The sequence below is a fragment of the Zonotrichia leucophrys genome, chromosome 3 (genome assembly GCF_028769735.1).
Source record: "Zonotrichia leucophrys gambelii isolate GWCS_2022_RI chromosome 3, RI_Zleu_2.0, whole genome shotgun sequence".
Taxonomy (NCBI): domain Eukaryota; kingdom Metazoa; phylum Chordata; class Aves; order Passeriformes; family Passerellidae; genus Zonotrichia; species Zonotrichia leucophrys.
The window spans coordinates 104,902,534-104,929,618 of NC_088172.1; the positions used below are offsets into that span (position 1 = coordinate 104,902,534).

At 44.0% G+C, this 27,085-nt stretch overlaps 1 long non-coding RNA gene across 1 annotated transcript; it reads right to left on the minus strand.

Annotated features, from left to right (window-relative positions):
- Positions 1–1,692: 1,692 nt before the first annotated feature.
- LOC135446183 (uncharacterized) lies at positions 1,693–26,028 on the minus strand. Its single transcript, XR_010439692.1, has 3 exons — positions 25,982–26,028; positions 25,637–25,687; positions 1,693–1,876 (listed from the first exon to the last, which is right to left on the minus strand). It is a non-coding gene; the product is annotated as an uncharacterized LOC135446183 (long non-coding RNA).
- Positions 26,029–27,085: the final 1,057 nt, after the last annotated feature.

Genomic DNA, 27,085 nt, shown 5'->3' on the forward strand with positions numbered 1-27,085 from the left:
TCCAAATCCTTGCTGCAGCTCTTGGAGCATCCCTTCACACACCAATCCAGAAGAATTTTGGCAGAAGGAATTCTGCCAGGAGTAGCCAGACTTGGTTCAAGATATGGAATGTACACTTGTGTCTAATGAGATACACGAGAGTTTCCAGAGGCTGAAGTGCTGCTTGAGGGAGAAGGGGTGGGATTGAACTGTTGCTCAGTTGGCTGGAATAAAGGCTTTCCAGCAACAAGGGGAAGGCTTGGAGGAAGTTCAAATCAGGGTCATTTGCTTTTTGTAACAGATGAATGTGGAATCCCATGAAGCCTGGTACTCTGGAGCATGGAAATTCACAGCTCCAGTAAAGCCCCCATGGAGGGACAGCAGTTTAGCACTCAATCTTCCTCCCCAAAGAGACAGGGTTTGAATCCTCAGTCAGGAAACTCCATTTCTCACGTGGCTTGAGCCGACAGGCCAAAATACCAGGCAATGTGTGCTGGATGGGAGGATTTCAGGCCAAAGAACAATACTAGGTCATGGAGAAAGATTGCAAGGGCTTTGCAGGCCAGGTGAGCACTGTGGCAAGGGCTTTGTTTGCACAAGTATGCACATGGACTCTCTCCATGACTCCACCCACCCTCTCCCTCACCTCCCAGCTCCCTGGGGAATGACACTGAGGATTGCAAGGAGCATCACTGCACACATCAAATAGAAAAGAACTGCTGTGAATGCTCTGAATCCTTTGTTTTAATCCATCATGACCTGTAGGTTCTGCCTTTTGCCACATCCCCTCCCACTCCTCTTCTAGGAGACTTTGCTTCTCTTAACCCACTGTAAAAATGACCTTGACCATAATATTTACTGATCGTATGAAGTTTTCAGGTCAGCAATGAATACTGAATACATTACTACTGCTCTTCCTCTCTATAGCTTGTGGTTCAAAACAGACAACCCATTCTTTCTCAATTTGCAATTATTTCAAACTGAGGTTGGCATTACAATCAAAATTCAGAAGGTATCTCCTCATTTGAAACCTATTTTCCACTTAAACAAAAAGGTCACTAAGAAAACACACCTTTAATGCAATGCAGTGCCCAGATTAAACAAAAGAAATGAGGCACCTTTCTGAATATGTTTTTAAATTCAAGTCCTTCTTAAGGCTGGGACTGCCATGCTTAGCTTTCAGCAGTTTCCAAGTCTGCAGAACCACTGAAATAGTATTTCTCTTACCTAATTATAATAAATCTCCCCTCTCAAATAAGACATAAATAAGTCTCATAAAATCTTCACCAGGGACATGATATTTTGAAAATCAGAGTGTGACAGGGTTTGTTTGGCAGGGTTTGGGGGATATTTTTTTTCAATATGGTTTGGGCATTGTACTTGTAACTTATTCTTATTTGGTCAGTGATATCACCTTGGTACCACCTGAAAACCTGCATATCCTGGCCAGCTGGCTGCATCCACCACAGCAGCCCACGAAAATAAATCAGAGCAGATCAGAGACTATGAAACCAGACATGATTCAGGAGGTGAGGAAAAGAATAGAAAGAAAATTATCCATATGAACATGAAGCAGAGCAGAGGAAAAGCCTAAATTAAGATCTTGATCAGCTGACTCCTGGCCCAGTTTTCTATGAGACAACTCCAAGAACTATCTCATGTTTTCCCATAATGGCTCAGGAGGTTGAAAATATTGCCCAAAGGAAGGTCTCATAGTGCTGCACACTGAGTCAGACACAAACCAGAGGAATGTCACATTTATTGATTTAGCTGGAATATTCAGAGATTTTAAGGGTATTGACCTTTTTTATGGCAGCAGTTTTATCCTTTAAAAACCTGCTGCTGTTCCTGAAAGAGCCAGCAACTTCTCTCTTCCTTCCAGTCTTACTCTCACACTCTGAAAAAAGAAAGGATGTGTTTTAGAGGGATTGAAAAGGTCAGAGAAACAGAAGAACAGTAAAAATTGATGAAAGTGGAAGTTAGTTCCTAAACCAAGATCTGACCTTCACTTGAACAAGGCTGAATTTTTCAAGTTCCTATTCATTTTCAGGGGTTTCCCTGTAGCATGTAAAAAGCCTGGAAATGCATTAAATATTCAAAGGAAACTTGTCTGAGCTCACACTGGATGGGCAAACGTGGTCAATAGGCTGCTCCTGACCCCAGCTCAAGGCCTTGCCTCAGCTGCTATCACTGCACAGGTTGCAGTAAGAAGGGAGCGAGAAGAGGGAACCCACCCAGTCCTGCAATCAAGATTCTGTTTCATCATCACTAAGCCTGCTGGTATTTCTGCCAGAAGCCAAAACCACCCCACTGAGCTGCCTCAAAAAAGGGTGGTCGGTGCTAGAAGAGGATTTCAAACATTTGAGATGGATGAAAGGAAGCCCACGGCCATTAGCACTGTTGGAGACACAATTGTTATTATTAACACCATCTGCAACATGGACATTTTGGTCTTTGATGAAGGAAGGATGGAGCTGGAGACCACCAGCAGCAGCCTGGAGTGGGTGGAGAGGGGAGGAAACATAGCACAGTAGCAGCAGCCCCAGCATTTGGGATCAATGGTGAGGAGCACGGCTCTGAGCAGGAGCTGCTTGCTGAGCAGCCATACGTGCTCGTGGGCATTGGACGCTCCACGCACGCTGCACTGCGAGCAAGGGGAAACAATAATCCTTGGAGATCCAGTTCTGCTCTGAATTAAGTCCAGCCATTGTAACAAATCATGCAGAGATTTGTGTCTATCAGCAGCTGGTCAGAAGTCTCAACAGCAATCAGCAAGAGAAAGTGACATTAGCAGAATCTGCAGTGAGACAAGGCTCTAGCACCAAAAACTGCATCCGATGCTGCTTAAACATCCTGAACATCCTGGTACCAACTGAGGAAGGCAGAAAACCAAAACAAGACCCAACATTGCACATACAATTCACACCAAGGCTGGGCTGCACACAGAGGAGCACACCAACACCATGGCTTGTGTTTCAGGCCTCAGGAGCTCTCTTTAGCCACACAGCAACCCCTGAACTGCAAACAAACATGCATTTGTCCAAAATACAGCACTCAGTGGTGGCAGGACAGGTAGCACAATCCTCAAACCAGCAGTGCTGTCAAACACTGCCATCTCCTCCCCTTTCCAATGCATTACCTCTGGAAAAGGGCTAATTATGGCTGACCCCACCTTTTCCATCCTGACACTGGCTCAGCAACACCCACAAGATGATGGCACTGAGATATCAACCACAGCTCCACACAAGCTGCATTTCAACCACAGCAAACATCAGCCCTTGAACCCTGTGGGAAGGCACGACCTGACTGATAGGGCAGCTGATAACACCCCATGTTTGTGTTACTGGTGGATGTTTTGCTGCCAGATTCCAGCCTGGAGAGGCCTTCTCACTCTCCAGTAAAAGAGCAGGGTCTAGGAAAATTTACTGCAAGACCAAAGTGAACAGGATGCTGTAGAAGCTAAAAGACTTCATCAGTGTCTTTTCTTCAGAACCAGCTGCTGAGGGAAGGGAAAAGAGCTGTTTGGAATAGGCTGCAGGAGAGCAGCCAGTAGCAGAGAACTTATGTGTATTTAACATCACTTTCTCAGTCACCATCATGAGATCTTTCTGCGCCTTTATAAACTGACAGCTTCAGTCACAGATCTTGTATCAGAGGTGATTTACCTCACCTTGCTATTTTTTTTTTTTTTAGATCATGGATGATAGGCTGGACTGCACAAGGATTGGGACAGACCTTCATTGGGCCATCATGACCTCCCCAAAGGAGCCAAAGATAAACAAGGCCCCTGTATAAATAAGGTCTTGTTTTAGCTGGCCAGTCCTACAGGGTTCTCCATGCCAAAATCCAGGGCTAGAAATGACCTTGTAGCAAAGAAAAATCAGGAATTATAATTTTTTACATATGAGGGAAAAAAAAAATGCATAATGTCTCGGTTTTGACATAGAACAAAACTTGTCGTTGGCAGGGGACCCATGTCATTTGTCAGAGGAGTAATTTGTGTTCTTGTGTAACAACAGACGCTAATGGGAAGCACACTCATCGCTGCAGCCCCGCTGGCCACCGGAGGTGCATTTGCATACAACCCCCAGCCTCTGAGTCCTGCCCGGAGCCAAAGCACCTGGGCTGAGCCCTCATTGTCCCCTCACCACCAAAGCCCTTCCTCACAGACGGACCCAGGGTCATCACTTCTCACTTCATTGTCTGGCAAATTCAATCCAGCTAAGTGACAGGGTCCTTGAGGCTGTTTCTGGGCTCATTTCTTTCATTAGCTTTTAAGAAATACAAAAGCCTGTGAAGCCATGCACTGGATGTCCTGCCAAGAGTCCCTTGCTTTGAGAGCCTCAGGCCCCTCGCAGAGGAAAATTCCCATCAGTCTCATTGCCCACTGAATCTAACGAGACACTTCATGATTTAAACATCACCAGCAAAGTTCAATCAAATCTAGTTCACATTTTCCTGATCCAGAGAGAAGCAGGGAGCCATGCAGAGTGTAGTACTCGAAGAAGTAATTTTTCACCCATTTCACCTGATGCACAGCCAGCCTTGAGCAAGGGCACAGCAACTCAGTTGTCCAAATCCCTGGCTGCTTTCCTGAGAACTTCCTCAAGCTCACCTCTCCCCATCACCACTGCTCAGCCTAGCAGCAGCAGCTACATGGGATCTGCTGCCCTCCTGCACATTCCTGTTCAAGCAGCAGCTTTTATTTCACCACTAACGGGAGATCAGGCAGCAGAAATGCTCACTCCGTGGTAGTATCCCACATCCCCTCTAAAGTTTATCAATTCCACTAATTTCCATTTCCTAGCAGAGCATAGTACAATTTAACATTTCACAGGGTCACAGCTTGTCAGCCCAACTCCATCTCAAAAACATTTTAAGTGAGATTTAGCCAGGTGCTGAGGATTACACATTGCTCCACATGGAGATTCAAGCATTCCACGGAATGGGTAAGGTTGGAAGGGACCACAGTGGGTCACTGAACCTCTCTGTGTGCAGAAACAACAAAAACTTTGGCACAACAAATAGGTCAATACTAGAAGACAGCAGTAAGAAGCAAAAAATACTTAATTCTGGTTTTTGAGAGATTCTCCTTACGAACAACTACAGGAGATGAAAGCTGCTTGAGAAAAAGCTGCTAAGAGCAGAATAGTGACACGAACATTTTTTTTGCATAGGAGCACACCAGCCACACCAAAGCAATTCATCTTGGAAATACAGCAAGGGAATTTGCTGTTCTATGAACATCATCTCAGCAGTGAGATTTTGTGGAAATGATCCCAATACCCCTGCAGGTCACTTTTTTTCTGTGTAACATGTGGCACTACAGGGTTTGCTTGGGCAAGGTACACAGTCCTCCTATTCCATTTAAAACCAGGTCTAGCAGAGCACAGCAGATCAGAGAATTGCTTGCAGAAAGAAGAATTATTTTCTTTCTTTTCCCAGTTTCAAAACCTGCAGTTATGCACTCCATTCAGCAGACTAATGACAAGAACTTAGAAGTATATTTCTGGTTAACCAGCTGAGCACATTCCTGACCAGACCTTGATTAGCATTTGACATCCCTCTTTCTTTAGTACATGCCTGTTTTCCAGTATTAAGTTCTTCATACATTTCTAATTTGCAGGCAAGTATTGGAATCCTTTTTCTTTGGTCTTCCCACTTATGTTAAGCTCTACAAGACAAAACATCATAACTGCTCACATCAAGTGTGGATTTAGACCACCTATAAAAGCCAAGAAAAAGCAAAAAAAGCTGAAGAATGGTCCAGAGCTGACCCACTGTAACTCTGTATTTATATCAGGATCCTGTTAGTGAAACATTCTCACTTCTGGAACACAGCTCATGGGATGCATTCAGGGTCTGCAAAAAGTATCAGCCTTAGGTATTTGCAGTTTCTATGGACCATTGAAAGTTTGAACAGGCAGCTGGAGAAGCCTCTGGAGATGTTCCCTCACTAGAGTTTCTTTTTCTAAAATGGTCAGTTTGCCTACTTATTATCCATCTGAAGTCACAATAATTTAATCAATGCTGGATAATTTCAAAACCAAGAGATTATCACTTGCATGATACTACACACAAAACCTGTCTGTAGCTTTGGTTCAAAGCATTAAAAAACTGCAGGATATAAATCACCATAAAGTTCAGCGGGAGATTCATTGAGTAATTATCACAACAACAATTAGTACAAACTTTGTGCTGTTGGAACTAGAAGAGGCACTGTCAGCTTGTCACCTGCTGGCCACCCTCACAACTCAGCCAAAGGAAAGAATGCGCTCACAATAACATCCAGGGTGGCATGGGGGACTGTAACTGCATTTTTTCCCCCCAGAGCTATTACATGGAGGTCATTTAGAGCTGCTTGCCCCAAATCCTAAAGCTGCAAGGTCCATCTGCCCCCGGTGTCCGAGCACTGCTTTGCTTAAACAGCAGCACCATCATCCCCAGAGTGACAGATGCTGCTGGACTGAGAGGATGATTCCTTAAAAGATGCATTCAGCTAGAGCATCATGTCTTTACATACTCTCCAAAATGTGAAGCTCTGTCTCCCCTCTGAGGTGTCTAGAGGCCTTTCCAAGCACCCTCTTTTTGTGATTGATTGTTTTGCAATGATCTTTTTATTCCATTTGGGACAGGAAGGTTTTGTGGTTTTCCTTTTCTGTTTAAAAAACTGTTGATTACTTATTTTTATTACCTGTTTGTCAGAGTTGACTCTCTACAGTTTCTTGTCTTGTGTTAAACAACTCTGCACACACCTTGGTAAGAACCAGTATGTCAAATACATTACAACCATTTTTAACTATCAGTTCCCTACGTTGAACTGCTTTTACTCATTTTAAAGCATTTGGAAGAGAGCAGCACTGAAGCACAGATGGCATCATTAGAAGTAAACATTGGCCAGGGTACAGTACAAACACCATACTGTGGCATCTGCTCTAAATTTAGGGTACACCACAGTCAAGTCAATAACATGGGTTGATATTGGTTTACCTTTTAATGAGACCCACAATATTGGTAAAAAAGAGGCAGAACAACATGTGAGACCCTTAGTTTGTGAGTAAGGTATCACTTCTTGAATGCTAACTATCTGGCCCAGGCTCAAAATTAACTTTTAGGCACAGTCTGGATGCACAATTCTCCACATCCCAGTCCTGCCAAGCCAAAGGGAGGCAGGATTAGTCAATTTATTGAGCTGGTGACAGCTCCTCTGCACACTGATCTGCACCAGCAGTGGCTCTGAGCAGCCCTTAGTTTCTCCCCAGAGGAACAACAAGCTAGCATTTCATGTCTACATCCACCTCTGTCTCAAGGCTTGGTAATTGTGGAAGCAGCAAAGGGCATCACAGTGCCTTAAAACAATCCTACATGTAGGCTAATGATAAGAATTTTAAGCACAGAAGTTATTTAGGAAGGCTGCTGCTGGGGGATTCTGAAGAAATAAATAACTAGATCTTATGTTTCTAATGTATTCCTGAAATGCAATGCCTCTTGTGAATACCTCAGGGTGCATTGCAGATCTCAGCAGTTTTTGAAAGAAGCCTTTTTGCCTTCTTTGCTGGCAAGGGTACAATTTTCAGAGCCCCACAGAGAACCAGACATGCCAATTCCCAAGACAATCCCAGCAGGAACTGTCTGCCCCCTTGCCTTATGCAGATTTGAACCTTTCTCCCCAGGTGCTGCATGGGCATGCTGTACGGGCCAACAGGCCATGGTACCTGCTCAGCTCCTTGCCAACAAAGCCAAAAGAAAAGCACAAGAGGTGTCTGTGATCCCTGCACTGGTGATGCCTTCCCTTCTCTTGGGATGGCCTCCACAAACACAGGCCTTCTGCCTGCATGCACCAGGGCTCATCTTCTCAATGCAAACACTGCATGATTTACGAGGGCAGAGGCAGAAAGCAAACCTTTTCTGTTTGTGTACACAACTAACCATCAGTTTGACTTCTGGTCATGCACAAAGTTTTGCTGTTTTACTGCCCTCGATCAACACAAAATAAAATGTCTGCAGAGAAATTGCTATTCATAGCAAAACAGGAGTTGCCACCTAAGACTTTCTGTTGGATTAAACAGCCAGTCCATTATTTTCTTCTTCATAGCTATTCCTTGTGCATTTCAACTGCTCTGTTAGACGGCTCTTCAGGGATTAAGGAGTAATGTTTCATTTTTCACTGATCCTTAACAAAATACAGCAAAAGTATCTACAATATAACAGAAGGGGTGCTGTCATTGTTCCAAGCATATTATATTTTAGACTAGCTGAATAACCTTTTGGGAGCCAGAATGCTGATTCACACATAAAATGTTACATTCTCTTATCCATTAAGCCACAGTTATACAGATATGCATTCCCTGTTTGGGACTGGGGTTTGCTCATCTGTAAAGAAAGGGACTTTATTCTCAACTAGGGGGTAAGATGAGCTAAGAATCTCATAATATTTTTCTTCCCATTACAGCTGGCCAGGCCATTGAGTACCTCAATTACATGACCCACAGCATTAGGTAAAGCTATACTGAGTCTCACCCACTCCCTCCCATTGTATGGCACTAATGGCATGCAAGAACTCAAAATGGGATTATTCTCCTTCTTTTCCTCCCAGATGGGGCTTTACAGTCTCATCTGGTTTCAGCAGCAAGTATTTCTCAATAAAACGCTGCTGCAGCAGAAGAGAGAGAGCTGGGGCAGGGAATGAAAATGTCCCAGTAGTCTGGATCACCCCCTTCCCTCCTTGACCTGGCTGAGCAGGGGGTCACAGCACCTTCACTGTCACCTGCTCACAGCCAGGCTGCAGTCCCAGCTCGTGTTACTCATCTGTCACAGCACTGCTACATCAGCTGTACTTGGGTACACCCTCAGACTGGACCAAGTCTCAAAATCTATTTAAAAAGTTTCAGCTTCTTTCTCACAATCTCTTACTAACCAGCACATTTTTGAGAATTATTTCAATAGGAACAGCAATTCAATCATTAGGCTGCTGGCCTTTTGAAAATCTGCTCTGAGTCACTTAGAATCTAATTATCAGTGGTATTTAAATCATTGTCATTAAGGGAACCAAAGATGTTTTCTGTAAAGATTCATTTTTGCCTCCAGATTTGTTTCATCAAGCAAGCAGAGGATGTCAAGATCTCCACAAAAGCAGATCATGGAAAAAAAAAACAAAAAAAAACAAGTCTCATACTGAGCTGCAGAACATCAGAAAATACTTAAAGATGTTAAGGCTCGAATAATTATGTAGCAAAAGCTTTTACATAATTTGTGTCACCACACTTAAATCTAAGAAAAACTTCAAGGGCCTCAAATATTTAAGATGCATTTGCCAGAGTGTTGGAACCCAGACTCACAGGGAAGAGAAGAGTAAATGGTCCAGTCACCAAGCCAAGGCAAACTCCACCAGGGGAAAAAAGTTGAAGTCACATATTCAGGCTTTACTGCATGCTAAAAAATTACCAGAGCAGGACACTCTTTGCCTGTGCTGCCAGCAGCCTTCCCATGCATTTCAGAACTAGTGGGAACTTCTGGTCAGAATAACAAATGGGAAATTTAGCACTAAGCTTACACTATGGTGTAGGGATTTGCATTTCACAAACGCAGGAGCAATTCCCAGTAATGCAGCCTTTGCTGCAGTTCCCAGCCCAGGGGGCTCCTGCAGACGTTGCAGTGAAGCCAAGACGGAGCTTTGCTGTTGGTTCAGGCAGTGCCAGCTCCAGCCAAGTGAACTCTGCAGAGTTTGAGGCTGTGCATGGCCTGGGCTGCCTGGGGAGATGAAAGGCAGCCAGGACCAGCACTGCCACCCCTGATTATCCTGAGCAGTTCCATTCCATAGGCATCATCCACCCTTGGGCAGCAGGGCCTATGGATCACTCCTGGCTCAACCCAGCCCTTTTCAGTGGCAAATCTCTCTGTGCTCGCCCTCTGCTCAGGAGAGAATTTTATCCTCTTTGGGTTTGGTAGCAAGACATCCACTCCCACAGACCTTATGAGAACCACTAAATCACTTCCCTGTCTGGGACAGGCTTGGCACCCTTTTTCCCATCAAATCCCCCTGCAAGTGACCTTTTCCACTCTTCCAACATGAAGGATAAAGGAAACAGAGACTAGCACATACATAAGAATGGACCCTCAAACCAAAAGTATGTGGGTTTCATTCTGGAGAAATGACTCTGAAATTCCATGGCTCTTGTTGTGTAAATGTTGTCACCTCAAAAATGCTCTCAAGGTAAAGAGCAAAATAAAAAAGACAGAAAGACCCAGCAATTTGATTCCAGCTGGTGTTACACAGGCACATTTTACTCCAAAGTCAGATTCAGCACTGACAGAAGCTGGAACAGCCTCTGGCTATTGCAGTTATTAAAGCTGAGGGACAAATGCCCACCTTCCTTTGGCAGAAATGGGTGTCCTGTTTTGTTTCCCAGAATTGAAGAAAACCTGTACCTGCTGAAATCCATGCAGTGTCAGAACTTCAGGGCATCTGCTCAAAATGGAAATCCTCATTCTCTTCCCATACTGCCAGGGCACAAAGCCTGAATCATTAGGGAGACAGCTCTTTAAGGAACAAGGGAACTGGTTGGCAGAAGGGCCCCTTTACTGCAAAAGAAACTGGAACTGAAACCTGGCCAGGCCCCTGAACACTGCTCAACTGCCATTTTCTTATGGCAATACCAGAGCTCCTCCTCAAAGGCAAAATCTCCTCTCTTTATTGCAATTCTAATCAGAGGAACGTGACCTGTTCCTTTCCCAGCACGAGCTGTCTCTCCCCACATCTGCTGCTTCTCCCAGCCCCCAGTGAAAGACAGAAAAAAGGAAAAATAGTTTATTAAAGAAAACAAACCCAAAGCTGTGCAACTGCTGTTTTAGCCCCACTGGAGGAGCTTTTGTCTAGTTTTACAGGGCCTAACATGTGTTCGATCAAGATCAATTTCTGAGAAGATCTAGATGGAAAACAATCAGGTGTTATCAACAGTATCACTGGAGCAACATCAAAGCCTTGCCTCAGTGCACGAGCCTTGATGCACCCCAGCTGCTCCAGACAGAGCTGAAGGAAAAACTCCAGCATCTGACAGAGGTTGTGAGACACCTTGTAAAGATGGAGAAAATTAGCCAAGCAGGTGCCTGATGTGGAATGTTTCTAGAAACTCCTGCGTCAGAACTGAGATGTGTAGGAATAGTAAAAATAAGAAAAATTTAAATTATGGATGCATTCTGTAAAAAAATACTTTTCTTAAAACTAAAAAAAACCACAAATAAGGATTCTGGAGATGGTCTGTCCCACAGCTGCTTTAAGGAAGTGCTCTACACAGACCCTGGCACTAATCCCTGCTGGACACAGGATTATGCCCATGGCTGGAGCTGGTTTAGAAGAAACAGATCTGCTGTAATGCCTCAGAGGAACTCGTACAAATTGAACTGCTCATGAAGCAGGACTTCGTGCTGGGGTCACAGGCCCTGCTAATTAGACACAGCCACAATTAACAGTGCCCTGACAGCTGTCAAGCTGTAAGACTCAGTTTGACAGCAGGGCTCTCCCAGTCCTTCTCCCATCTCTGAACAGTCCAGGCTGCCTCACACTTTGTGTCACTGCTCTACCTAGAGACAGAGGGGAGGGAACAGGGACAGTGAGGCACCCAACAGCTCCAAAGTCTCTCTAAGGGCTTGGTGGCCAGATGCAGAAAAGCATGCAGCTTCTATTTCACCTCTGTTCACCTTCTGTTTTCACTGCTATGCCTCTTCTTGGGCACAGGAAACCTTGATGTGGAAAAGGTTAAAAATGTGGTTTGACATTCTGCTGATAGCCCAGGAGACCCACCCTCAGTGTGGAGGGAGACCTCCAATCAGTGCTCAAGGCCCACTTAGTGATAAGACATCCCTTGGAGCTACACAACACATCTCACTCTGCCATGTGTCTCCCATCTGGGCAGCTTAGGCTACACAGCAGATTTAATCAGCTCCAGCTGGGACATTTCCTGTCTCCCCACAAGCTGCATTAACCCCTTCTTTCTTTCTTTCTACAATTCAGAGGATCTCAGAACACAGTTCTCCCAAGCATCCCACAAACATTACTCTTGTTCCGACCATTTTGAACACTGCAGCATCACTCATGGCTCACACAGCACAGGTTTAACCCTGGCACTGTACAGAGTTGGGCAACTCTAGGTGCCTGATCCAAGATGAAGCAGACTAGAAGAGAATCTTCACTGCAAATCACTTAACTACTACATATTTTGTCCTAAAGATGGCCTTATTTTTCTGGATTTATATTCAAGTATGTTTTTTGATTTAGATGTCCCTTTTTTTCTCTAAGATACATCCCCAGCAACAGAACTAGCCTTCGTCAGAAATTCTACCCTTCATCCACATCTGCTTCATGTTTCTAGTACCCCAACAATGTTTGCAAGACAGGCCACCAGAGAAGCAGGCATACACTTCCTGTGATAACGAGCCAAAAACCAGAGCAGGGCATAATCAGCTCCCTGCTCCCAAGGCACGTGTTCCAGCTGGCATCCCTGTGAAGCTGCTGCAGTCAAATCACTCAGAGAATTCACAGGACAAGCATCCAAATGGAGCAGTGCATCACCTTTCCCAAAGCCAATATATCTTGTGAGCCCATCTGGCTTGAGGACTAATATTAACAAGCTGTGCCACTCACTCTGACCTCCCCATGACCACTAATTCCTTCCTACTCTTACTATCCACTCATCCCAACATGTATTAGCCAGATTTCCCCCAAGCAGACAGGATGTACAGAAGTGGTAATCAACACCAGGTGAGGTGCCTCCTGCTTCCTAGAGGCTGCCTTGGCTGCACTGGTGTTTGTCCCAAGGTTCAGCACAAACCCCACGAGCATTCCAACATCCAGGGCCTGCATTCTAAAATAAACACAACTTTGCTTACACTGTATCCTGATCTTTCACCAAGGGCTTGGGCTCTGCCCAGGAGGCAGACACACAGACCCAGCTGGGCACAGAGATGGCCTTGTGGTTGGGGCCCTGGTCTGGGAGTTGACACAGCTGGGACTGGACCCTGCTCCCCTGCCATCTTCCTCCCTGACCTTGGACAAGTTGCTGGTTCCTCCAGGCCTCAGCTTTCTCCTCTTCAAAATACAATGCAGATCTCTGGGTGCACTTTTCCAGTAGGGACTGACCAGGAATTCAAGTCAAAATGGAACTTCTAAATTGCATTTTAACCACAGTTCCCAACTCTTAAGGTGGCACCAGCTAATGTAGATTCTCTGGCCTAGACATTATAGCTTAGATGGATGACATTGCTGCTAGAAGGGAATCTGCCTTGGAGGACTGGACTAGCATTCCAAATTAAATTAATGAATTACGTGGCAAAAAACAATGTCCAAGAAAATTCAGTAAGTGCAATATCTTCGCACTGAAGTGGGAATACTCATTTATGGCTAGAAGAAGAGGTAATGTGCAGAAGTGCTGGCTGCATGAAGAGAAGCAGGCTTTTGAATAAATAAAGCCCTAACCATCATCCTGGAACATATAACTAGGAGTAAAAACTGTGAGGCAAATGAAGTGCCCACTTATTCAGCTTTTGCAAGACCTCAGCTGAATAATTACACCCTCATTTGGACCATTTAGTGAAACTCCAGAGAAGAGTCATGGGAACGGTCTGAAGTTCAGAAATCATGAGCTGCCAAAAAAGACTGAGAAACTGGGGTTGCTTTAAGAGAAGAGAAATGGACTGCTGAAAAAAGGGGAAAGAATTAATCCACGGTGGTCAGAACAAATAGAAATATGATTAAGTTACACATATTCAGGACAACATTGGGAGTAAAGGAGTAGTGAAGCACAAGAATGTTTTTCTTGGACAGAACATCCACCATTAGGAGAATTAAGGGCAGGTTAAATGAAAATCTGTAAGGAGTGACATAGCTGGGTTTGATCCTGCTCACAGTCAGAGGATGCCCTAGAAGAACTGCATCCCTCTCAGCTGCATTTTTTAAATTATTCTTTCATTACTGAAGAAATTGGTCACCAATGGAATCCACACCATGGACACATTCATGAAATGGACATACCTGAAACTTCTTAGGGTTTGAGTTTTCCTCAAGTTTCACCACAGCATGTTCAAGATGGGTGTTGGATTGTTACATTGCATCTTCCAGCCAATTATTTTTAAATGGTTGAAAAAATTTATTTTGCCTTTCAACCACCCTTGGTCAGCAAGATGTGCATGTAACACAAGATGGACTGAGGTACCCATCATATCCACAGGTGTGCCCAGCACCTTTATTTTTTAATGTCACATTGAATGCTTTGCCTTAGTGGCCTCATGGTAAAAAACACTGCAGAAATTGGGTTTCATTCAGAACTGGCTGATGAACCCCTGGAAGGAGACACTGGTTAGTGATTTTGTCACACTTTCAACAGTCATTTTCCAGAAAATCAAAATTTTGGTTTTTTCAGGAAAATCTAAGTCCTATAACACAGAGGTTGGACAATTTCATTGTGTTACCAGTACTGAAAGACTGCATCTCAAAAACCAAAAGACTCCATATAGCTGGATCCAGGGAGGCAAATCTGAACGGAGACCTCCAAATTTTTTACAGGGATAGTCATTGATCTGAATATACAAAACCTCTTGCTAGGTTTTAATACCTAAAAAGGCCCCTAGGTGTGAATTTCGAAAAAATAAATACATAAATAATCATAGCCCCATTACTAAATTAGTGAAAGAGGGATATCTCCATAGTTTTAAGCCAGGGAAGTATTTTTCAACAAATGTTTTCATTCAGCAAGTGGGGGAAAATCAGGACAAATGTCATTAATTGACAATTAATGTGCAAATGTCATGTGCACTGCTAAGCTGCAATTCCGGTGCCATGGAATAAAACGTTTCAAGGCAGGTACATTCTGGAAGGAGAGAAGAGATGGTTGCATCTGCAAATACTCAAGGCAGGGGTATTTATAAAGAGAGAGACCACACCCCCACTCCTGGGTTAACATAACTGCACACAATCCCTCTACAGCCTGGAGAAAAGTTGAGCTGGGAGGCTGCAAATTATTGCTCATATGGAGCTTTTATTCTCCCTATCAATGATCTGGTTACACCTCCACCCATTCTGACATTAGACACTCTCCCACATTTTAGGAATCTATTGGAGAAATTGCTAGATTGTGCCAGAACAACAAGCGATCTTTGAGCAAGTGCTGAGAACACATCTGTCTGCACAAGGTGCTTGGAGCCACAGAGCAAATCCCATGAAAAGCCAGCAGGAAAGGGAGCATGCATGCAATGTTCCCTCTTCCACAAGTCTTGCACACAGATACCAAGAGAGGAACTCTCACAATCAACAGGCTCATTGTCATTGCTGAACCACCACTGCTCTCTCACTGTAACACTCCCAGCTTTCTCCTCTGCTCTAGCCTCACCCACAATTTTTAGCCTCCCCAAACAGGTGGAGAAACCCTCCCTTCATACCCCCAGCCAGGCCCAGCAGCAGCAGGGAAAGCATTTCTTACATTGTTGCTGTTAAACCCAGACTGCAGCAGAGTCACCTCACTGCACAAGCTGTGCCCCTCAGCATCTTAACCAGTTTCCACATCGGTTCAGTGAGAGACCACTGTGCTTCTATTGAAATAGAACCAAGAAGATACTTTGGCTACATTATTAATGCCACTGTGAAGATTCCAGAAGGAATCACACACTGAAGTATTGAATCTAGAACAAAACTGAATCACACACTGATGCATCTCGACAGCTGTGTTAAGTGAGAGCAGTCATATTTGTGAGCACCAACAAGATGACTGCTAGAGAAACAGCCCTTTTAAACTCCAGTAGAGGATAAAGAACACATCTGGGAAGCAAGCAGAAGATCAGAAACAAAATGAAAGCAGCAGAATTCCCAAATTAAACTAAAGAAAAAGGAGGAAGCACCCCTTTCTGAGAACATCAAAATAACCACCCCTCTGCTCTGCTGCTTTCCTTCCCCATTTGAAAGAAACAAGCATTTTAAAAGTTGCAAAGTACAAACCAACCCTGCAACTACAGAGGGGTCTGGGGTGCACAGATTTGGATCAGGACTTCTCTCAATACAGAAGTTCAGGCAAGCTTGAACATTTGGGGATCATTTTCATTTATGTGTTTTTCATTGCCCTGATCTGCAGTTCCCTGGAAGGTGAAGAGAACAGCAGCTATTTCTGGTTCTAACTATATGACTTAGTTCTCAGAAAAAGAGGAAAACTTTTGGGAAAGGTCAGTGCAAGGCTGCATCTGCTCGGCTGAAAAAATGCCTCTAGCCATTTATACGGCTTATACACAAATATTTACTGGGTTTTCAATCAAAAACAAATATTTACTATTCTAATTACAGCAGTGCTTGGCAAACACGATAGTCTGCAAATACAGAGCATCTTCCTAAGGAAATACATTCTCATCCACTGAAGCTAAAGCAGGCAAAAGAAAAGCCTCTCCTTCAAAGACAGGCTGAGAGTTGGAGTTGCTCAGTCTGAAGAAGGCTCTAGAGAGAACTCAGAAAACTCCAGTGCTTAAAGGGGCTACAAGAGCACTGGAGAGGGACCTTAGACAAGGGCATGGAGCAACAGGACAGGGAAGATACCCTTCAAACTGGGAAAGGGTAGGTTTAGATTAGATATTAAGAAGAAATGCTTCATAATTAGGTGGTGAGGCCCTGGCACAGGTTGCCCAGAGAAGCTGTGGCTGCCCCATCCCTGGAAGAGTTCAAGGCCAGGCTGGACAAGGCTTGGAGCCACCTGGTCCAGGGGGAGATGTCCCTGCCCAAGGCAGGAGGGCTGGAACTGGATGATCTTTAAGGCTTCTTCCTGTCCAAACCATTCAGTGACTTTATGAATAAGGGATGATTTTTATAATTTCATTTCCATCCCTGAATGTCAACCAAGTCAAACAGAATAGGATCTGTTTAGTGCATGCTGAAACGCGACTTTGACCGCATGTCATGAACTGATGGAAAGTTTTGCTTTCCCACTCTGCTCTCTATGGCTGAGGGTGCAGAGCACACAGAGTAGAAGCTTCCAAGGCATCAATATATTAGAGAGGAAACCCCCACATGTTTTAATAACCCACAGCTACAAAACTTCAGTCAAAATGGCAAGTGCTGTGATCCTTAATTGACCACAGCAGATATGGAAAGCTGGAGAAAGCACTACAACAGTCAGGCTGACTAAAAAGATTCAGCAATCATTTTTGTTCAAGCTAATATTTCAGTACAGGGGAAAAAACTTGAGAACTCCTCTGCTTACAATATCTAAGAAGTTTTTGTTATGGATGACTAAACTATTGATTTCTACTCTGGAATACTTCATAATGATGTCTTTAAATATTCAATAAACAGTAAGGCTCAATTTAAAATGATCACATAAGTTCTACATAGAGTAATGGTGCAAAAAAAAACGAAAGGTTATAAAGAATGAACTGCCAACACATATTCATAGCCAGGCAGGAGCTGAAAAAGCAAATAATGTTCAGCAACATATACATATTTTGGGACACAATGAGGTCCTCAGGCTTCAAAAGCCTCCATTAAATCCTTTAGAAGAGTGACCTGGGCTCCCCAGATAAGTCTGAGAACCCTGATTTAAGGCACGTATCAACCTAATCAATATATTTTCCATTTGGTGTGCCCACAGCACACTATCCATCACCAGTAATGGAGCTGTGCATTTAGGTTTGAGGTTAGACAGTCATGGATTTCTTCCCTCCATCTCACCATAGACATGTCCAAAAACCTGAGCAGAGAGAAGGGGAGGGAGTTGCTCCCTTTGAATCATTCGTTACCATAAACCTGATGACTTGGATTCCAGTTTGGGACAAGCGTGTCATGAGACCTGTTGAAAAAAGCTCTGTTTCAAATAGACACACACCCATCTGGACGGTCCTTCTGGTTTTGTCTTCATTTTAGGTTTGGTTTGGCACTCCTGGCACTTGTTATTTCACTTTTCAAAAAAAGCTGCCAAATGTGGACAGTGGGTGTGTCTTGCTGACATCTTGCGGTCCACACAGTATGTCCATTTTGCTGATTGTCAGGGCAATATGATTAAGAGCTTAAAATCAAGGGAGATTTCAGCCTGTGACATGTGTTGAACAGCAGCAGTGTTCGTTGAACAGCAGCAATCAAGCCTCATTTCAACAGTCAAGGATGACCACCTCCATCACTCTTCCCCAGCCACCCTCCCTCAGGCCCAGCTCTATCATTTGTCTGGGTCCTCCTTCGCCCACCAGCATCAGGCACAGCTCCAGCCAGAGCAATACCAGCAACCAGAGTGAGCCCAGTACCCTGTGTGCAGCCACGGCCAGGAAACAGCTGTTTAGGAACAGAAACAAGGCAGGGGAATTATGTTCTTTGTGGTACAGTCTCCAAGTAATCAGCAGTTTAAGGAAACAGTTCCTGATTTCCAGAAGTAGACTGTTCCCACAAGATTATGTGCATCCAAGGTTTGGTGTTCCCTCTCAGCCAACTGGCAGAGGTTGGATCTTCAATCTGTCAACCCTGAAACATTGCAGAATAGGCCAAATTCTCTGCCAGTAAAAAAAAAAATCTGTGACATTTTACCAGCATGAAAGATATTAACATTATATGAGTTCTTTGGAGTCCTGTCTGAAAATGAAAGCATGCTCAGGCCCAGGTCTCATGTAGACAAAGGATCTTTAAATCATAATAGCAATAAGGAAAAGATTAGAAGCAATCCTGAATTTTATTTGGCTCCCCCTAAGGAGCCTTAGCCCAAGTCTGAGAGAGGTTTCATTACAAATTTAAAAGCTAATAGATAGCCCCCAAACATTAATCTCCTTTTAAGCACCACACATTGGACACAGTACTAAGAAAACCAAGGTTCAAATGTGAATATATGAAAGAAATTAAATTAAAGTGTTGCAACTAAGTATCCACATGGCTAAAGTGATTTACAGCAGCCATGAATACAGCCAAGCACTGATAGGAGGAGTAGCACACACAGTAAAATGATACAGTGTGGTATAACATTTATTAATCTTTTCAAGAATTATTTCAGTATAAGTTACTTCAGCTACTCATAAAATCCCTGCCAAAACAGTGTAACATATCACACACCACACAGAGAGAAAGGGACCAAGGTATGGGATATTCTTATTAAAATCACAGAATAATTTAAGTAAGAAGGGACCTCTGGAAGTCATCTACTCCAACCTCCAGTTCAAAGCAGGTGTAATTAGACCAGGCTGCTCAGGGACATGTCTACTTGAATCTTGAACATTTCCAAGGCCAGAAATTCCACAAAATTTAAGTCATGATGTTAGAAAAATAATTTCATTTAAGTTGCAACTGTCAAACACCATTATTCCTCCATTACAGCATGCCTGTTATATTTGCTGCTTCCCACCATTTCTGTTTCTTATTGCTGTTCTGCTGAGACTCCAGAAAATTATTTGATGAAGAAGTGCTTTGCAGAGACCTCCCTCAGCTTCTGGAGCTGATATGACAGGGAAAAGGAGAGGTTCCTACCTCAGCATTTGCCACTTGAGCCAAAGCATTTGTTATAAAAAGCATAAAGCGAGGCAGTATGTGTACACACATTTCTAGGGAAGGATTCAGAACTTCCTCATGGACTGCAGGTTTTGGGCACTATCACTCTGGAGTGGCACAGGAAGCAGCAGGCAACAGCATCAAGTTACAGGACAAAGTTTACAGCATAAAATTTACAGGACAGCCTGAAACTGCACTCCAGCCCATCCACAGCCCAGCTCACTGCAGCAATGTATCTGAACAACTCAGACTACAGGGTGCACCTGCCATTTCACTTGAAACTGCTATCAGAATTTTCTCAGGGCCCTCTGGAATTCATCACAGTTATTAAGACAAACCGTGCTAAAATAAGAAAGAAGCCGAGAAATCAAATTCCAAGACTACAAAACTTGATAATGGGGGCAGCAAAACACCTAGACTGTAACCCAACACATCTTCTGAGAAGTACCAAAAGAATACAAAAAAACACCAAAATATGTCAACAAGCAAAGGCACCAATAAGAAATATGAGATCAGAGTATACAGTAGAGTTAAAATGTATAAATAAGTGCATAATATAAACAATAAGCAGCTTCTACTTAATCATATTGGTTAGTTGGCCAGGAGCCCTGAATTTCCCACAGCTCAGACCCCACATCAGAAGGTCCCCAGACCTCTACTGAGATGTTTTTATTGGACAAACCCTCCTTTGTCTTCAAGTAGATTCAGGGATTTGCAGGCAGAAATGATCTCCTGCTCCAATCAGAGGTTTGTGGGACTCCATCTTAGCAGACCACAACGTTATTGTGATAAAAGCAAAACCAAAAACTAAACAAAGCCTATCAAGAAGTTCATGTGCCCTTCAGGAGTAGCCAGGATAATTCACAAAGTGATACACTGAACAATAAACCAGCTTCAGAACCCATGTACACACTGCTCAGTGTCCCTGCTGATCCACAAAAGAACAGAGAAACTTCAAAAAGTTCTGGATTGGATGAATGATTTCTATCCCCCTGCCCAGCCCAAACCGTAATCTGTTTCAAAAGGAGGGATTAACTGCATCAGGAATCACTCAGTAGGTAAACCATCCCTAGAATTTCCATTGTCCTACATTTGACTGCACAACATCATTCCAGACAATACTTGGGCTGTGTTCCTCCTCACCCTGCGAGCTCTGTTGGTTGGGAGGGATGACTAAATACCAGTGGAAACCAAAAATTAACTTAGCAATGTATTACAGAGCTGCAACAAAAATCAGGTGGAGGAAACACATCCTCAGCTCAGTCTGTGAAAGGCCAGGAAGGATTCTGGTGCTTTCCCAAGCACAGAGACAGGGAAGGCAACTCAGTTCATCAGGGCTACAGCCACCACCATCACAAATCCCATTACACAAAATTCACCAGTTTCTTATTTCAGCCAAGTTTTCTAACTTTCAAGTTTTCTAATGGCCCGAAGTCTTGCTTGGGTCAGAGATTTCACAGAATATTGTGAGCTGGAAGGGACTCCCAAGGATCCTTGAGTCCAGCTCTGAAGTGAATGGCTCAAACAGGGATCAAACAGAGAATGAACCCACAGTGATCAGAGAGAGGGGACTTCTGCAAGGCAAAAAAAGAGTCTTTATGGAATAACAACCCATTGGTCATCACTTTGCACACAGTGATGACAAGCCACAGTTAATGCCCCAGAAATTAAATGTATCTTAATTAACCTGGGTAACTAAAGAAAAATGGAGTTTTACATCCTAGAACAAAGGATTTCAAGCCTTTCATTCAAGTCACTAGCAACTGCACGTACCAACATCTCTATTAATTCTTCAAAGTGCAACAGAGATGAAGGTCAGGCGCTTGACACTTGCAAACTCATCTGGACCAATAAATGTCTGCAGATTTTGGTGAACCTGCTTAAAAGACATGTCTAAGTGATGTCACCCTTTCCCTGAACCTGCACTATCCCAGGATTTACAACATCCTCCTTGTACTGGAATCAAAGCACCACTGCTTGTTCTGATAAAAGCTGGAGCTTCACAGACATTACCCAACAACAGGCCATCAGTTTAATCAAGGGCTCAAATATCAGACTCCATCACAAGGCTCAGCCTCGTGTTCCCTTCCTGCTCAGCTGCAGGCAGCACTCACTGGTGAGCCACAGGCAGAGGGCACACAGCGCCACTCAGAGCAGCCTGGCAGGCTCACCACAGCTCTGCAGGGCTTAGTTATGATTATTTAGGCACCTGCCTCTATACATGTACATAAAATAAAGCCATCCAGAGCCCATCAGCCCTGCCAAGGGTCCTGCAGACTGTGATATCATCCCAAACAAATCTTGGGGCTCCAAGAGCCAACACAGGCCCCCTAAGACTCACTCACCATTCTGAATTCCCTATTAATATTGCATCATTTCCAGGAGCTGAAGTGGATCTTATCTGGGAGCCATTTATAGACAGGTAACACTAAATGGGCTAATCAAGACCCCAGACTTTGAAAGAAGCATTTTCCTGAGGAAAAAGCAACCTCTGATCTCCCACTCAGCCCAAGTCAGCAGGGTTTGGTTTCTCTCCTTGCTCCTACCTTGCAGTTACACCAGGCAGAGCTTGCCAGGCCTCACTCTGAAGACTCACAGGGCAACCAGGGCTGTAACCACATTACCAAATCTTTCATTCTTACTCCTCGCTCTCATTAGGCTGCCCTTTTCCAAAGGGGAAAAAGTTCTGACATACCAGGAAACTTTGTGCAGAGCAGCTGAACTCCAGTCCTCACCGCTTCCCCACTCTTTCCTCTTCCTCAGGAGGCACCTTCCCAGCAGCAGCTTTCATCCAGGCAGAATTCCTCAGTTTAACATCATCACCCTATACACAGGGCTCTACCTCAAGCTCAGAAGGGCTGCAGCTCACTCACGGAGCAGCATATTCCCAATTCAGCCTTTCCTCAGCTTACAGCTCTCCATAAAAGCAGCATCAGCACACTACTTACACACCAGCCTTTCCCTTCAAGCCCAGCTCCTTCCTTGCTATGAAACCAAGTGCAGGTGTGGCCAATTGAGCAGGACTGGCCACACTTAGAAGGTGCAAACACCTCCCACGTCCTACCAGTGACTAGAGGGGATTTCCTTTCAGATTGCTCTAATATAGCTGCAATAAGGAGAAGGGGAACAAAAGTGTATTTGGTTATGGTTTAGGCAGCCTTCTGATTCACAAGAATCAAAGTTATTTTTAGAATGTTCTTTATTTGAAATTTAAAAGCTCATTTGTCTAAGAGCAGCAAAGAATCAAGAACAAACACAAACAGCTGAGGGAAAATTAGGTAGTGATGAACAAGGTGTTTCTAATTATCTGGGATTGGGCTGAAGTAGCCTCCTGCCTTTGAAAGGTGAACTGTTAATATGGCATTTGCAGGTGAGATGGAGGAATCGTGTGTTCCCTATTTATTGTACCAAGAGGTATGATGGGCAGCACTGGAACAGACTAACCCAGCTGCCAGTGCTGCTCATCAGCCTTCTCATGGGCAGGGCTGCACCCTCACAGCCCCAGTGACAGCACGGAATTGTTGTGGCCATTCTGCCTCTTTCTAGGAGGTGTGGAAAAGGTTTTGTCACTCTCAGGGTCCTTGCCCAGTTGAGAGGAGTAGCACAGTCATTGCAGGCTGCCCTGCTGCCCAGATGCAGTCCTACTCCAAGCCTGCACCTCCTATCCCATTCAACAATAAATAAAGGGAATGCTTGCAATGTTAAAGGATTAATTTCTACTGGAAAGTAAAACTTCCAGTATAAGGGAGGCAGAATATGTTTAATTACAGCACTCAAACCCAAGCTTTAATGGAGCTGATAGAAGTATTTTCACTGACTTCACTTGGCAAAATCAGGGTCATCCTTAGATGAATGCCTTGTTTTCCCTCCAGATCCACTGGTAGCGTCACAGCATTAGAATCATGTGTGTGGGAATATCTTTACCCGTACATGATCAAGTCATGCTGCCATTAAGCAAATGGAAATTATGAAAGGTGACAGAAGAAACTGGACTTTCTACACAGTCCATAACACAAAGCCTCTCTGTAGCGCTCTGTCTCTTTCTGGGTGAGAACAGGCTTTCACCTATAGATGCTATTTCCCAAAAAGTAGCTCAAACTGGGTGACCAGTGCCTAAAGCAGGGCAAAATCCATGATTATCTGCATGACTTTTAAAGCCCAGGCTTTCAGGGTCATGGCAACACAAATGCTACCTGTGAATACCATCATCCTAAACTCAAGAAAGGAAAATATTTAAGGTTTTCACTTTGCACAAACAACCTTCCGTCATCCTGGCAACTTCATTCCATCTGGAACATCCTGTCTTCATATTTCAGAAAATAGAGAATGAGGGAGGACAGGAAATATTGAGAGTTCACGAAGGAATTTTTTGAAAGTTCTTGGCGTCAGAATGGAAATAATTTTCCTTCCCACTCCTTTTTGCCCCCTTTACCACCACATGCTACAGTATTTTCCATCTCATTTTGCTTTGTATTTGACCTCTTGGTGAAAGTCAGGAAACATCATCCACCTAATTGTGAGCACCTGCATAGCTGCAGGTGTGAGGGGAGACACACTGAGTGGGTCAGGGAACTCTCTGCTGATTTACAACACTAACACCCATCACATGCAGAAAAAGCAGCCTGTGCTCATTGTTCAGGCAGTGGCAGAGGGACATGTCAGAAATGCCACTTGTGGTGGTAAAGGTGGGTATGGCTGCTTCATTTCTGAGAAAGGAGATAATCCTTAGTTTCAGAACCGTCTAGTTTGCATTTTCAGCAAACTTTGTTCTCTCTTTTGAAACCTTCCCCTTTTCTGCCTCAGCCTAGACTGATGGGAGTACACACACACACGTTCACTCGAGGGCATGGGACACACTGCACTGCCTTCAGCAGCACTGACCACGCACACCATGTGCTGCCTATAGAACATTTGCAGGGCTTTTTCTGTTTAACTTTTAAACTGGACTCATATGAGACTCTCCCCAGCCAGACACCTCATTAAAGCTGACAGATTTACAATCCCCAGCTTGCAGTTTCTGGACTGTGGGTGGCCTTGGCCAACTTGCGAAATTTTGCATGCCACCATTTTCCAGTTGTAGAGTAGGAAGGAGAAGAACCCTCCTTACTTCCCATACTCAGCCTTGCTGCTCAGAGTGAAGCACTAATATTTCAAAGAGGACCTGCCTGTTATGACATGATTGTAACAATGGAACCCCAACCACAGCTGGGGCTCCTAATAAAAATAAATTAGTGCTGCTGTTGTAAAAACAAATAAATAACACTAATAACTTCAGGAGAATTCTGTCAACACAGATGATGGGCAGGGCTGTCAGAGTATTTATTTACTACATTTCCAGAACTTTGCTGTTGACCTTTTACCTTCCAGAAACAGCGATGCTACAGAAACCTCCCTGAAGAACAGTCTCTGTCTCCCCACACCAACAGCTGAGAACCCTCTGGAGAGCTGCTAGTGAGATATATGCACTGTCTGTCAGTGCTGAAGGAGTCAATTCAACCCCACGATTCAAACAAATGCTCTTTAAGAGCATCTAATGTTTATATTGGCTTTGTGTCTGCAACGCTATTTTGAGAATGGTCTGCCTAAGGCATTTTTCTCATTTCCAGACTGAAAGGTACTTTAATGGGGCCATGCCTGCAATGGTTTAGTTCCTGTGTTGGGCTCCTTGCCGAGGCTTCCACCTGCCTGTTTAATGGCAGAGCTTTTCAGCTGCTCTGCACAGGCGATACCTGGGCTTTAGGGCCTCTGCAGTGATGGGGCTGCCTGGCATCGTGTGATGCACCCTCCTCGTGTCCCCAGGCTGAGAGCAAGCAGAGCAGGGAAGGAGGAAGAAAAAGCAATATTTACACAGCAAACTTTCCAAGCATTCAGGAGAGAATGGCTTGCAGATGTATATGTTTAAATGACATTTACACTCCCATTGTTTCCTTTAACTTGGTGCTCATCTTACTCTGGGCTTCTTCGGATGAAAAAACCCAGTACTGCCAAGAGCTGTGTTCTGGGTGAGAAATAACACCCTTCCCCTTCCCTCTCAGATGTACTAAGTGCTAAGAAAAAGAAAAATCAACATTGTGGAATTGCGTGTTTAGTGGGGAGGGCTCCCCTAGATATATGAACTTAAGTCAGTTGATTCCCCTTCAGCCAGAATAGCAAGCAGAAGCCTTCAGGTACCTGGTACAGGGGTTCAGAGCAGAGCTGGCACAACATTTCAAACCAGCCACCCTAAGGATCCAGAGAGAAGGACAAAAGTAAGGAAACCTCAACACAATGTAACATTCAGGCCCATTTTCCCCTCAGCAAAGGCACCCAGCCAGACCAAGCCTTCAATTTTTATTTTTTTTTTATAAACCAGGAGTTCAAGATTTCAAATTTCAACACTCTTTCCTTCCTCAGTAACCTTGGTCACACCTAATGCTCTAGGCTAGGCAATGAAAAGCAGCATCTTACTGTTGCTTAGTTATCAAGAGTTCTACTATCATTATGGCGCAAGGATTCCATATCACCAGGGTTTCATACCTCCTCGATGTGTCTCACAGGCAGCTCCTCTAGGCACTGACTCTTCCTGGTCCTTGCAGCAGCCATCTGACTGCAGCTCCCACCAATCCACTCTTTTACACCACTGCTCTTATTGGCTACAGGTGTGGCCTGTTAACATCAGGCCTGCTCCTAATCTTTAGTAATTGGTTCAGCTGCAACTCTTTAGGGGGTAAGATTACATTCTATACACCTTCATTTACCCATACTGTGTCCTCCTACATCTTACAGCTCTGGTAGTCAGCAGCCAAATAAAAGCAATTAACTTTTTCAACTGTTGACTGCTTATTTTTGGAATACCTCTGTGGATATGGGACATTGCAGTTAATATAAGTCACATCACCCTGACAGTGGGCTGAGCACCAGGAATCAGCACTGCAGGCAGCAATAGCTCATTATTGGAAGCCAATGCTGGGGTTAAGGGCTGTGTTCTTCCACATGTGCAGCCAGGAGGGCAAGGGGAAACACCACCAGACACCTCCAGTTTCCTCTGTGTTAGTGCTTTTGTTCTACTCAAACAACTCTTATGTGAGGGCTGACAATCAGTGAGTGAAAATCAACACTTGAGCACAGGTCAGTAGGAAAACATAATGCTACCTTTTCCATAAACAAATAGGATGTTGTACAGCCACCCAAAGTCCAGGCTATCACTCACCCAAGCCAAGGACTACAGAGACTTTTGCAGGCATTGCAAACCCCTTACCATTTGTTAACATCCCCACAGAAAAATTCTATTTCATTTACCCAGAAGTCTCTTCCCAGATGCAATGATACTTTGGCATCCCACTCTGCAACATCTCTATTTTTGATTTTCTGTCTTGGAAATCGGTTTTGTGGTTGAACCACATATTTTTTTTGCTTCCTATGATTGACATATGATCTGGGCTTGGCTAGAGGAGTGGGACATTCTGCATAACACATCATCAAGAAAACCTGCCCTGGACAAGGAATTTGCATGGACTTGGTCTGACTGGTAAAGAAGATCAGAATGAAAACATATGACTTGTAGAGAAGCAGCCCTATGAAATCAGTATGAAGGCAGGAGGAGAAATCAGATGTGTACTGCAATGCAGTTCTCATCTGGGC